This window comes from Ctenopharyngodon idella, chromosome 1 (assembly GCF_019924925.1).
Source record: "Ctenopharyngodon idella isolate HZGC_01 chromosome 1, HZGC01, whole genome shotgun sequence".
Lineage (NCBI taxonomy): Eukaryota > Metazoa > Chordata > Actinopteri > Cypriniformes > Xenocyprididae > Ctenopharyngodon > Ctenopharyngodon idella.
The window spans coordinates 37,334,642-37,349,746 of record NC_067220.1 but is presented as its reverse complement, the minus strand read 5'-3'; the positions used below and the strand labels follow the sequence as shown (position 1 = coordinate 37,349,746).

The window sequence follows — 15,105 nt, the reverse complement described above, 5'->3', positions numbered from 1 at the left end:
GTTTCATTTCATCAGCCAGGTCACTTGTTCATGACCTAAGATATTGATTTAGTATTGACACTAAATACCAGAGGCTGGTTTTCCACTGAAGAAAAAAATCTTAACAAGATTTGGGTGTTATCATGGACCACCTAGAAACCATATACCAATGCCCCTGGCAACCACCCAGAAGACCTTAGTATTGTGTCAAGTTTTTACAGGCAAGTAGCTCTCAATTTCTACAGAAAATGTAATAATACAGCTAATACCATCTAGCCGTCATCTAGTCAATGATGGCTGTAAATTAGCCTTTTGCAAAACAGTAAATCTCCCAAATCTATGTGCTGCCATTTCAAACAAACACAAAACAATCATGTTACAACACGAGGGCAGCTAGAGATCAGCGAGTAAAAGTTTAAACCTTCAAAGCTTTGGTTCCTCTACCAGTATATCAGCCAAGACAAACAGAACACAAACAGCACTAACCTTAGATGAAGATCCACGGGCAGTGTGCTAAGTTAACTGTAACTTTAGTATAGACAGAGAGACTGACTGAAAGACGGAAAAAGAGAGGGTGGGAAAGGAAAGAGTTGAACTCTGTCCTCCTAGCCACCACTGCACGAACTTGAAGCAAACTTTGGAATCTTACCAAAGTGTGTGCGCGTTTGAGAACAAGGGAATGGCAAAGTGCCCTGAATGCCAAAACACCTCATGCCAGTTAAAGAGTTGCACAGGGTGTGTGAGGGTGAGTGTGTATGTGCTATCTGACGGATCACCTGATCAACTTGTTGGAGCAGAGTACTTGCTCAGCTAACAAGAAACCCCGCTTTCGCCACCAACTGAGACCATTAACACTACAGACAACAGCCACACTGTGTGTGCTACTGAACCAAGGGTATGAACTCTGAACCAAAGTGATGAAGAGCGTTATTTCGAGACACAAATTAGTAACAACTATTCAGTAAGACAAAGTGTGAATTACCCCATTTTTGAGTCTTTTGCAACCAGGTTAAACACCCTTAATTTATGTGTGGAGCAGGAATCAAGGCTTCGTCGGGACAGCGTTTTGCACGGAGAAGCGCGATTACACAATGTTTTAAGATGAAGAGGCGCTCTTTGGTTTTTAACTGCAGTAGCCTAACTAATGTGCTCACTCACAGAATCAAACACTGTTGCAATAACAGACATTAACTTTCCCATTACAGAGCGTTATTTTCCCCTTTAAATTAATTTCCAGGGGCATTTTTACCATTATAAGAGCATTTTTTTCTAAACTTATTAAATGTATGCATCATATTTCATAAATTTCTTAAATTAAAATAGAAAATTTGTTTTTAAATGTTAAACAATAAATTCAGTTTGAACAATAACACCCAATGAGACTGTTACCAATCAAAAGAAATCATCACAAAAAAAAAAATCCATCTTTGCACTGCAGAAATGACACAGAAGCTCCATCTGAAGTGGTATTATTTAGACACATTTATATAGACTGCTTCATAGTAAATATAATTTTTTGAATTTAGAAATATGTAAAAAATGAAACTTTAAAAGTTGGCTATTTAAGTAAAAACAAGTGAAAATATGTAAATGTAAAAAAGTGTAAATATGAAATAAAACCGGTAGGTGGGTGGCGGTAAATCTTAATATGCGAGTCATTCATTCAGCAGATTCATTCAAAATCACCGTTGCTTGGAGACGTGCAGCAGTTCTGGTGTGGCTTTGTTTGAAACTATTTTCACGAAATAGAACAAAAACAGACAGTATTGTGGCTAAAATGTTAAGTCACTTAATATCAACTTGTTTATTGGACTTCAATAAGATCAGTAAGTAGCACATTTGCAATCACGCCAATACTCGGAGAAACAGTTACTGGTGTATGCCGAATGAGAGTTGCAGCACAGATCAGCAGCAGGAGTCAGATTTCACCTCACTTCGCCCATTTCGCCTCACTTTTCTGAATGACAAGACGATGGATGAACATTATGTCTTATGTCTTTACAAATCCAAAGAAAACTTACTTTTCTACATGTAACACCTAAAGAGTTATGTGGAATGTTCTGCCGCTTTACTTTTCAATACAATAAAAGGAAATGGGAAAAAGAGGGAATCATAGGGAGTCCATACAACTTCCTTCTTTCAGTCGTAGTTTTGTCTCAAACCTGGTGCAGAATGTCATGATGCATTATGTTTGAATATATGTAAATGTAGATGCTCCCATTTCTTCTTCAATGGTGTCAGAAGGCTCCCAAAATGTGTATCAAAGGCACTTCTTTGTTCAACTGCCCCTATTCCCGATTCACTATCATTGTACGGAAAAAAACAGCATTAACATTCTGCCAAACAACTCCTTTTGTTTTCTTTGGAAGAACGAACATAAATGATAACATTTTTGGGTAAAATATTTCTTTAAAAGTTTTTTTTGTAAATACTGTAACGATACCACTTAACTTTAGATGATTACTGCCACATGCCAAAAAATAAACTAGATGCATTGTAGTTTATATCTGGTTCCTCATTCACTTTGTAGCAAAAGGACTACACAGCAATATAAAAAGAGATAGGGTGGAGGGATTAGAGATGGAGGGATCAACCAGCTTAGGAGGAAACAGCTGTCTGGCCTGCATCAGTAGACAGCCTGGGGCCATCTTTTTCCAAGATGGCCAAAAATGTATCTCTAAAGAAGGTTACAAAGCTTATAAATTAACGGTGTGCAAAAGAAAAATGAAAAACCGCAGAGCAACACTGCCTCAAAATATACACAAAAGAAGAAGTCAGATTGTGCTTCAGATAGCAAGTAACCTTCCACAGTGGCTCAATTTTCGGATAGGCTACATTTAATAAAACAATTTGCAATCTGCCTGTTTGACTCTCTGAAAAGCTTTAAAGTCATATGGACAAAGAATATACAGATAAACAGGTTGAAACCAAGATAAAATAGACACTCCACATGACCTTTCAGTTGTTCTAGATACAACTGAGCAACAGGTGGTCATCAGAGTGCCCTAAACACCCACAAATATGACAGGCGTGCAAGTAACTACAAACTAATAAATTAAAGACTTAGGAAAGAAGTCTCTTACTTGACCTTTCCCTGTGTCCAATCCAATAACCCTTTACGTAAGCAGCAGGTGGCCTAATCAATCCACCGTTACTTTGGATAACCATTAGCTGGACTCACCAGTAGGCGTAGTAGGCCACTGCCATGACCACTAACGCCCCACAGACCCCTGTGAAGATCATCACAGCCCCCTGGTTCAGCATCTTCACTTCTGGTGATGGGCCTTCAAAGCAGAGCAATTATGAAATGATCTCCTCCGGTTTTGTTCAAAGACAGACCAGCAGTTCTGTTCTCGACAAGCTTGAAGACAGATAAGTGAAACTGCACAAAGTGCTCCTGAAAATATTTAGCCCAGAAATCCTTTCAAAAAGTTGAACAAGGCGGCAGAATCGGTTTCACAGCCACATGCTAATGCTAATCCCACAGAAGGACAGCACTTTTATGATGATGCAAGCAGGAACAAAACTAGATCCCATAAACAAGGCAGTGCCACTCAAAACCACACCATCAGCGCACGAAAAATTGGCAAAGTCTTCCGTTCCAACTCCAACTGGATGTTGTTACCAACTGCAATCCCAAATTCCAAACACAGTTCCAGTTAGCGAATCCTTAGCAAGACTCGACAATCTTGCAGTATAATGTGGATATAGTGGCTGCCTTCTGTTAAGCCAGAGAGAGCCGTTCTCAGCATCCTGTGTTCCCTCCTCTTATCTAATCTCCTCTGGATTAGATTACCAATGATTAGCACTCTGGACCAGCACCCTGGATATGTCACATCGCATTTACATCAACCTCAAGCGAGGCTGGGATGGATGGGATTGAGCTAAGTGGGACAGGACAGTGGTGACTTCCTTCAGCCACCAGGAGGAGCCTCTAGGGACAAGCCCACCCTTCAGCATTTAAATGAGCTTGTACAATGAGGCATGATATGTTTTGGTAGTGGCTCTGGTGTCTTGTGGGTGTTGTATCATGGTGGGTAAGCTTCTACTTGGCCTATTATACATCTGTGAACTCGCTCTTGGTTTCCAAGGTTAACCAGACCCCGAGTCCAGTTTAGATGAGATGGTGACAAAGACGATCAGGCAGGTTGTGGCCCAAAGCCACGGCTGCATAACTGCATTACTGGCAGAAATGGACAACACAATGTGCCACAGGCCTACACATCACACAACAGAGCCTTTGGTGCTTCCATTTTTATACGTTCTGCTTCTCTTGCTTGCTTTATCTCATCATTTCCTCTGTCTGCTTTCATCTCTGTGTCCGGCTGTCTTTGATTATACTATACCGGTGAACCCTGTATACCTGCATTAAACTCAGATTCTTCAATTCTTCCAATTTGAGAAAGGTCAGCATAACTGCATCCAAGAATTTGTGGAGGTTTCTCAAAAGAAAGACTTGGTCTTGGTTTAAATAGTGCTCCGCCATCCGTACACAGGGAAAAAGAGAACAAAGAATAATCACCTTTCTGATGTGATGACCACCTGGGAAATATGAGGACAGAAAGGAGGAAAAGAGCCGTACTGACAGAGAAAGCCAGAAAGTTAAAGGTTTTTTTGGTAATCAATGGATCAAAATGAGATACTGGTGGTAATTATAGTTTGTGTGTTGTGAGTTGGTCTTTTGTTGTACTGTACTCAAAGAGAAAACCCTGGAAAAGTGTCAACGCATTCTTAAATGTGCAACATCCTGTGCACAACCAGTGCTAAAGTGCCTTCTTCAACATCTTTTACAGACTTTGCCTGATAAGGCGTGTAGCAACCCATACATTATGAGCCATATTAGACCAAAGCAGCTTACTGGACTGCAACTGAGGTCAAGATGTCTAAATCTGTAATCGTATTTGTCTTACACATGCAAACAAACAAACAAACACTTCTAATAATTATTTAAACAAATGGTGAAATAGCAGGGGTGAGCAGGGTTACCTGTGACACTTTTTACTTAAAGGGATAGTTGACCAAAAAATATTTATAATTATTTACTCATCCTCATGTTGTTTGAAATCTGTTTGAATTTCTTTCTTCTGCAGAACACAGAAGATATTACAAAGATATTATTTTGAACCCTACAACATAGGGACACAATTTCATAATGCACTATTCAATTGTAGAGTTTTTTTTAATGCACATTATTAAAGGGGTGGTTCATTGTGATTTTACTTTTTTAAACTTTAGTTAGTGTGTAATGTTGCTGTTAAAGCATAAACAGTATCTGCAAAGTTACAGCGCTGAAAGTTCAACGCAAACAGAGATATTGTCTTTACAAGATTTCTCTGTTTAAGGACTACAACAAACAGCTGGTGGGGACTACAATGAGCTTCTTCCCGGGTTGGTGACATCACAACCACACACCACACCACACATAAACCCTGCCCCCGAGGACACGCAACAAAGGGGATGAGGCCATGTTATTGCAATACAGTACATAACACAAATGCAACAGCACATCATAAAAACAAGATGACAAAATGATAAGTTATAACCGTAATTAAACTAAACTATACCTGTTCTATCTTCATGCAGTATATTCTCTGTCTCTGTAAGCATCTTACAACAGTTCCCACACGAGCGATTTATAGATTATCATGACAGAATATGCAATCAATGACTTTAAGATAACGTTAGTTAACTCCACATCAGCTACATAAATTCATCAACTAACCGTTCAGAAATGTCCTGTTGCATTCTACATGTTGTCACTTCTTCTTGAGTCTCTCCATCACTGTCCGACTCCATTTTGAACATCAAAGTCTGAACAGTTTCTGACATTTTCAGTGAGTCTGCGTGAGGTAATGTGAGGCGCTGCTAAGTGCTAACACAGCTCCCGAAACTCCGCCCCCTTTTGAGAGCAGCAGCTCATTTGCATTTAAAGGGACACACACACAAACGGAGCGTTTTTGCTCACCCTCAAAGTGTGACAAATTTAACATGCTATAAAAAATTATCTGTGGAGTATTTTGAGCTAAAACTTCACACACACACTCTGGAGACATCAGAGATTTATTTTACATCTTGTAAAAGTGGCTTTATACCACCCCTTTAACATATTCTCAAAAAACATTAGCCAAAAAGTTATCGTGCCACAGTAAAACATTTCCATTTGCCATTTTTTTTTTAAAGTTTTAAAAATATTTCAGAAACAGTTTCCAAAATGATCTTTGTATTGGACAAACTAAGACATTAATCATTCCAAATTCCAAAAGTTTATTGCATTTCCCCAAACTTTATGAGGCTGAGAAACTTTCTTTTGTACATTTCTTTCTTTCTTTGCCAGAGCTCCCATCAGATATTGACTCAAAGACATCACAGACAAATGTTGCTTAACTTTGCTACTGTGTCTCAGCATGTTTTCACAGACTCAAGACTCATTGCAAAAGTACATAATGTTAACAACAGGCAGGGCTGGTGCTTTGGTGAAGTCCCTAGCTTTTCCAGAATAAACTTCATCATAATCATATTAAGGGACTCAGTGGTCAATAATTCTCAGATGGCCAGTGCAGAGTGTGCTTTTATTCCTAGAACACCAGGGGTCACACACATAAACCTTGTAAGCACAAAAACATATGCCAATTAGCACCAACATTTAGTTTTTTTTAATGTTACCTGACCATGCGTACACATACTTTGGAAACCACTTGGTCAGCCAAAGTGGCTAACAACTGAAATGAAGTGAATTCTTCAAAAAAAGGCCATTCAGTGAATTCCAGTCATGCTAGAATGCTTTTTTTTTTTCTTTCTTTTTTTTTTTTTATAAAGATGACGTGCATAATATTTGCATAGGCTCCCTGAACAACAACAAACCACAGTGTCTGCCCTTCTTAGGAACAAACCTGGTACTTAATATCTTAACATGAATGAACGAACTACAAATCCCATAATGCACTGGGAATTACTGAATAGAGTCAGTCATCATGACAAACACTTTCTTTTGATAAAATGAATAAGAACTCTTCTTTTGTGCTCTATTTATCAGGGATAACTGATAGAATCCATTCAATTGTGTTTGTTGTTTTTAATACAAACCAATATATTAATGTGATGGAATTACAACTGTGGACAATTTGGGCATCCATGTATAATCTTTTATTCATTCAAGTTTCAGGTGACACCGGAGAACTGCTCATGCGAATCACCGATCTTAAGAAGAGGAAATGACATCACTATTGTACACAGCTGGTAGAAGAGCAGACCACTTTTAGGTAGCAAACTCAAAAGTTGTGTTTGGACACAAGTTACTGTACAAACCCCTTTTATCTGTACTGTACAACCTGGTTTTCCCTTCCCTCCCGACCTCAACTCAGCACATTAAAGGGATAGTTCACACAAAAATGAAAATTCTGTCATTAATTACTCACTTCCAAACTCGTAAGACATTCATTCATCTTCGATACAAATGAAGATCTTTTTGATGAAATCTGAGAGATTTCTGTCCCGCAACTACCACTTTGATGCTTCAAAAAGTTCATAAAGAGATTGTAAAATGAACCCATATGAATTGAGCGGTTTAGTCTAAATTTTCGGAAGAGACACAATCTGAGAAATCTCTCAGATTTCATCAAAAAGATCTTAATTTGTGTTCTGAAGATGAACAAATGTCTTAGCGGTTTGGAACGACATGGGGGTGAGTAAATAATGAGAGAGGTTTCATTTTTGTGTGAACTAACTCTTTAACAACCTCAGCCCTAGCCTTTCCAACATTGTGTACAATGCAGCAGCAATTCAATAACATTTGCAAGTCCTGAAATTAATTTCCCCCCACACTTTAGGTGATTCTTATGGGGAGATTTTTTTTAATTTGAAGGGGAGGTTAAATTACAATTATCTCACCTAAATGTTTGTTCATTCAACATATGTTATTTGAGTTTCTGCATTAGATATTTAAGTAGATTTACAGAGTGCCTTAGAAGTTTACACTTTTATGCTCCTTTTTATTTATGATATTTATTCAGTTAAGTGCTGAATCATAATAATATTGTTAGGAAGATACTTACAGAAATGTAAAAGCATACAATTTGGACCCAAGTTTGTGCTTACTCTACATACAACGGCACCAGGAAGTTTGATTTCTAACACTGAATTGAGTTTTAACTAAAAATGAAAAAGTGCAGGGCGCAGTAGCGCTGATTCACGCTATTAATCAGTGTGAATTAATATACTCATTCAACCTACACTGCTATAATGAATTAATTTTTGCAGGAATTTCTCACATTATAAGCTTCAAGCTTGTGTAAAAGTGTAAAATCATGCGTAATCCTGCACCATAATTCAGGCCCTGATTTTGAAACCCTGGATCTTTATATTGAACACACAACTGAAGTAAAAATGGCATTTAGCATTCACATTATTTTCACCACTGATCCACTTACAGCGTTAGATGACACCAATTGATACTGTTTCTATCCTTAAATACTACTTCCTTTGCATCTCAAACCTCCCAGAATTGACTAGCCCGAAACAGATTAGCGAACAAACTCCTGTGTCTGAAACAAACTAAATCAAAACATTTGATAAATGCCATTCAAGCCCTTTTCACAAGCAAGAAGATAAATATGCTCTGTTTGCTGTCCAAAGGAAGCAGAGAGCTGTTAAGAGGATAACGCCAAGGCTTCACTGCTAAAAACCTCTGACCCACATTCTTATCAAGATAAACGAAGTTTCTCAACAACAATGTGACTACATGCCCCCAATCAAGGCGGTGGATGGGGTTGCTGTTATCTACCTCAGGTGCAAAGTAATAGTGTTAGGTTTAATTAACAAGCTGTATCGGATTAAAGGTAAGGTTAGAAAGGCTGTGTGTAATGCAGTAACAGAGCAGTGTCATTGTGACAAAAGAATAATATATATTCTACTTAAAAACATGGTAGGTAACTACATGTTGTTCTGAAATAAACAAAATGTAGTAAAACATTAAAAAAGTACCACGATATTATTGGAAACAACTTTTCACATGTACTTTCTAACTGAACCTGGTCAAAATGAGCATCATGCATAATTGATTCAATTACATCTCATATTCTGAGCCAATTCATTACTGCTGCACAGCTTTGGAGTGATGATTACTGCAGGATCTCACGCAGCAGCAATATTACAGACAAGCCATCAGAGTACATGAATGTAAATGGCAAACAATGCTGTGTTTACCCACTTCAACGTGATAATTAAAGAAATGTCACAAGCCTGTCAAGAGTGCTGCAGTCACGCTGTAATAAAAGAGGATTAGAAAATATTTTGCATGTTCCATATGGCTGGCAAAGAATGACAGGTCTAGATTAAGACTTCTGTATAAAATAATTACACTTAGTAAAACATAGGGATGGAAAAAAATCAAACGGTTCCATTAACATTTTTTGTAGTACTTTTGCAATTCAATAATTAGCCCTAACAATAAATTAAAAAACAAATCATTCATTCATTCATGTATGTTTTTTAAACGCCACTGATAACAAACTCATGATGTGTACAATTAATTACACAATTGTCAATTGTGAAATACTAGTAGTCAGTGTCACAAGAATTTCAAAATAACTAACTTTTCTTTGGTTCATTTCAAATTAGACCTAATGAAAGCATTTGTGTACATTTCAGTAATTAATTCAAGAACTGCTCTGACTGATTCACATGTACTTGTGATTCACTGAAACCAAACAGGTTCATAACACCTTCAACAGACTACATGATTTTAGCCCTGATTTTCCACTTGCTGACAATGGAGATCGCCTGCCAAATGCCTGAAATTGAGGCAAATTGGTGCTCTGCAAGTGAGTGGTGTTCGCTTTGTTTGAATTGCCAAAGAAACAATCTGGGAGAAGCGATGTTGAGACAAGATGCTCGATCCGTTTGCAATCCAAGTCCTGTCTTGTGAAACGTGTTTTGACCGGAATTGACATTGGCGACAACAGACAGTTGTGTAGTGTGAAAAGAGCCGAAATCTGACGACTTTTAAAGTTATGTAGTGAACGGGTGGCTTAAGAGTCAAGGTACGGTCACATTTGCCATTATTCAGCAAATTTTCATGGGAGAAATCCAGTCACTACCATAGAGATCCAAACGATCTGGAGTTTTGCGTGAGGGCAAATGATTTCCCCATGCAGATTTTGCAACAGGTTCATGTTGACCAAGTTAATTTGCTGCAATGATCAACAGAAAGCTGCTTGGTTTGAAAGTGACTTCTGTGTGAGCTGTGCTTCATACATTGCTACACTATTGGCAACAGACAATGGACCATTTTTTGCCCGCACCTTAATTCGTTTGGAAATCAGCTACACTGGTTGTGCTGTATTTTTTAATTGACTAAAAAGACTTTTGAAAGGAAAAGAAAAGAAAATTGACTTTCTTCAACGCAAAGTTTTATTTTCATACAAAAAAAAAAAAAAAAAAAAAAAAGAGTAAAAAGTCTGTAATAAAATAAGAACAAATAAAAAAAATTGCAAACAACAGCACAAATAAATGCAATAGAATAAAGAGCTATAAAACTAAGTTTTTCAGGTTAAGCAGGTTTTTATTCAGGTAAGAAATACTACAGAAATTAAAGTAATCAAATGTAAAATAACACATCCAGTGTTATTTTACATTGGTTACCTTAATTTCTGTATTCTTTATTGTAAATATTAAATACAGATTTATTCCTACCATTAAAGTTATAAAACGTATTCAGTCAAGAGCAGAAAGTGATTTTCTTTGTCTTTTGTTCTTTAAATAACATGACAGACAGCAGCAACTATAACGATCCAAAACTGACTGTGTTTATCTGAATAATCGCCAAGACGAGCATTTTGACAAATTTTGTATGTATTTGACCGTTTAAGCGCAGTAAGCCACTCATTTTGGTACTTGTGACTCTGTTTGACTTCTGTCTCTGTTTGAGACTGAGCGTGGCTTGTCTGCTCCACTAATATAGATCAGTAGTGCGCGCGCTTTTGGTGTGAGCGCGAAACCTGCGGGAATTACTAAAATTATAGGCAATACAAGCACTATTTAACCGGAGCGAATGAGACGAGTGAGTGAGAGAGAGAGGACGCCTCCACCCGCGCGGGTGTGTGTCACTTTGCCGTCGGAGAGAAGAGAGCGAGAACGCGCAGCTGACGTTATTGCCTGTGCCGCTGGTAACAAAACGGATCGGCTCGAAATCGGTAAGAAGTGAGACTGATCGGCCGATCACCGATCCGGGCCGATCATGAGAAAAATTCTGCCGATTCCGATCCCTGGCCGATCGATCGGTGCATCTCTACTAAGAACGTTTTGATAATGTTCCCATTAAGTTGTAAAAATGTTACTTTTGAATGTTCTCTGAGCATTCTGAAACAAGTTGTAACATTTAAAAACATTAGAGAAACTTCCAACTAAAACATTCCAGGAAAAAAATATGTTCCATGAATGATGTATAAATAATGTTTTGTGCTAACGTTTTTAAAGACCAGATAACTTAACAAACATTCTATTAAAGCTAGCATGAAACAGAAGTTGCGGTAGTCTTTTCTTCTCTATTGTGATGTATATCCTAGTGAAACGGCTTATGGGATTAGAAAATTTATGGTGGGTTTTACTTCATCTTTCGGGAATTGATTAGATCATAAGAAGTTGGGTATTGCTATATATATATATATATATATATATACATACATTATATATATATATATATATATATATATATATATATATATATATATATATTATATATGACGTGCACGGATAAACCATTTATAATAAGCACTGCAACATTCTGTAAAAAATAAAAATAAAAAAATAAGAATGGTCAATTTTGATTTCATGGCGGCTTTAATGTTACTGGAAGAATGTTCTTCTGAGAGAACCTGAGAACTGTTCTGAGAGAACATTCCCTGTTAAATGGGCAAAGTACGGTAATTCATGATCGAGAACCATTAACTAGAGCTGCAGGATTAATCATTAAAAAAAAATAAAAAATCATGATCTCGATTCAAAAACCCATGCAATCTTATTCCTAAATGACAGCAATTCTCCTCTGTCTATTAAACCTTTATCAAAATTACACAGAAACATTCAGATCTGTGTTAGCACTGCCGCAGACCCACAGAAAGAGCAGTTTTTAGGTACAGGTATGAAACAGCTTCAAAACAGTCTTTTCAACATCACAGTATGGTTATTTCTGTTACAAATATTCAAATGATCACAGAAGAACTAGGACAAAAGTTTATAGTTCAGATATAAACACTGATGTCTACAGTAGCGATCAAAATAAAAGTAAATCACCATTTGAAAGTAACGCTTCAAATAACGATTGTATCAATACATCATTAAAACAGTAGATGGCGACAAGTGACTGTTAAAAAATAGGTGTGTTTGACTTGAAGCGGCGCTGCGCAGACTGATCTGTGTATGACATCAAAGTACCGTGAGAGCGATTAGAGAGCAGACGGCTCTGTATGCTTTCGAATCGCTCTCGCGGTACTTTGATGTCATACACCGATCGGTCTGCGCAGCACCGCTTCAAGTCAAACACGTCAATGAATCATTCAGAGAGTCATTAAAAAAAACGCTGATTCATCCAGTAATGAAACAAGTATTTATGAGTGAGTCAGTATTTTAAAAAAATAATTAATTCAAATTAATTAAACATTTTTAAATAGACTGCAGCAATTAAAGGGATAGTTCACCCAAAAAAAAAAATTTGATGTTTATCTGCTTACCCCCAGGGCATCCAAGATGTAGGTGACTTTGTTTCTTTAGTAGATGATTTTTAACTCCAACCGTTGCGGTCTGTCAGTCGTATAATGCATGACAATGGGAACTTCATCTATAAGAGTAAAAAAAAACATGCACAGACAAATCCAAATTAAACCCTGCGGCTCGTGACGACACATTGATGTCCTAAGACACGAAACGATCGGTTTTGTGCGAGAAACCGAACAGCATATCCGGTGTGTGAGGTCTGAAAACGCGCTCTGATGATGGAAGTGATTTCTCTCGCGTATCCGTCAATAAGCACGTCTGCTGTCAGAGTGCATTCAGACCTCACACACCGGATGCTCAAGGCAGTTGGACATAGTGGTGTATTAGAGGTAAAAAAATGATATAAATACTGTTCGGTTTCTCACACAAACCGATCGTTTCGTGTCTTAGGACATCAATGTGTCGTCACGAGCCGCGGGGTTTCGTTTGGATTTGTCTGTGCATGCTTTTTTTTACTCTTATAGATGGAGTTCCCATTGCCATGCATTATACGACAGACAGACCGCAACGGTTGGAGTTAAAAATCATCATTTGTGTTCTACTGAAGAAATAAAGTCACCTACATCTTGGATGCCCTGGGAGTAAGCAGATAAACATCAAATTTTCATTTTTGGGTGAACTATCCCTTTAACATTTTGTCAAAACCTCTATTAAATTACTTGTTTTTGGTTGTCGTTAAGTTGTCTGTTCAGAATTGTGGGAAAATCGTGATTTACATTTTTTGTTTTAAATAATGATTCTCAATTTATCCAGAATCGTGCAGCTCTACCAATAACATATCTGAACGTCAAAGAAATTCTGGTATTTTTTTAATGAAACGGGTTCTGGTTCTGAATGATAATAATAATAAAAAAAAACGTTTAGATATTACAGACAAAATTAAACAACCACCAATAAAATAGGAACAATTAGTAAGACATATTAAAGACGAAAATGCAGTTACACATGCGCCGGAATTATATAAAAACATGACTAATGTAAATTACTGTGCATGAGTAAAACCCACTCAGCAACTAAACTGAAGGCAAAAGCCCAGCACTGCATCTGAACTCTAGTAACCCCGATAATCGCACGACAATGACGCGCACGCAGGTTGAGAAAGAGAATGACACACGGCAACACCACATAGACACCACTTATCTTCAACGAATCTGAAGCCATTAAAATGCAAATCATTGCTGCATGAACTAAATAGACACCACATAATGCAAATGGGGAAAAATGTCTATCTTAAACGGGTGTTCCCTGCGCTGTCAAACTGCCTTGCATTGGTTACCAAGCAGTAAGCTTAGTAAACATGCTGTTCCTATAAACTGGCCACTGCAGCACAGGGAGCACCTCGAGCGCTCGCACGAGCCCGTGCGCACATATCTAATATCAAAAATGCATTACAATACAAATGCAAAATAATAAAATAAAGGGATAATGCACGGGACTGTGCACTGGACGCATGCATCTGCCTGTCAAGATTAATAATAGCAGTGTCAGGATGGTAATTAATCGGGTTTAGAGAACAGTCATCATCATCATGCGCGTGCATTACCTGCTTAAATGTCATCAGTGGATCTGCGTGGAGGATTCGTGCTCTTCCGTTTAATGCGATGCAATGTGATAATGCTGCCAGAAACCGGTGTCTAAGCTTCTGGGGTGCACCTCAGATGATCGCTACTCTTTGTGTCCGTATGTCGTTATCTATCCACGCACAACACACACATTGCATCTAACCATGGGACTTCCTGTCCGATTAGTCTGCTCATCGACTGGAAACAATGGCGCTTTGTAGTTCCACCACTCCTCTCTCCTTCTCAGCAGGCTGCTGTAAGACGCTGACCTAATCAATAAAGTCAATATGGAGAATTAAATACATTTGTAAGTGTTTTAGACTTTCAATTTGTCTTCTTTAAAATGAAATTTACACCGCAAAGGCGACAGAAGTTGCATATATTGCCTACCATGGGCAAAAGGTGCATTTACCTCACAGGCTGCAAATGCGTTTACGCAGGTTGCAGGGATTACAATTGCTGAAATGATATTATTAAATTTAATCATGAAATTGTGTATATAGACATATGAATTATACATATACATATGAACAATTGATATAAATAGGCTAATGTTGAGACAATAACATAGGCTGAACTGAAGCTCCATTTAGAACCAAAACAGCATCAGAGCTGCAAAATTATTCTTATGAAATTGTGAATATGTACACATGAAAATTAATTAAATAAATACACTGTAATGATGACAACAACAAAGTTTGAGGCTGTACTGATGCTGCATTTCATTTAGATAGAATCAAAACAGTGTCTGAGCTGCAATATTGTAGTATGGCTTTTATGATGCATTGGTGGAAAG

The 15,105-nt window shown here is 37.7% G+C and overlaps 1 protein-coding gene across 3 annotated transcripts in view; it reads right to left on the bottom strand.

The window, feature by feature from the left end:
- Positions 1-14,504, bottom strand: part of agpat3 (1-acylglycerol-3-phosphate O-acyltransferase 3) — a 29,894-nt gene extending 15,390 nt beyond the window's left edge. The window contains exons 1-2 of one of the 3 annotated variants that reach the window (XM_051892486.1): positions 14,291-14,495; positions 12,705-12,811 (exon numbers count right to left, since the gene is read on the bottom strand). The gene's annotated coding sequence lies outside the window, so the exon portion shown is untranslated. Of the gene's footprint in view, positions 1-465; positions 696-12,704; positions 12,812-14,290 lie in introns of those variants that run through there. The other 2 variants (XM_051892483.1, XM_051892485.1) reach the window with 2 other exon arrangements.
- Positions 14,505-15,105: the final 601 nt, after the last annotated feature.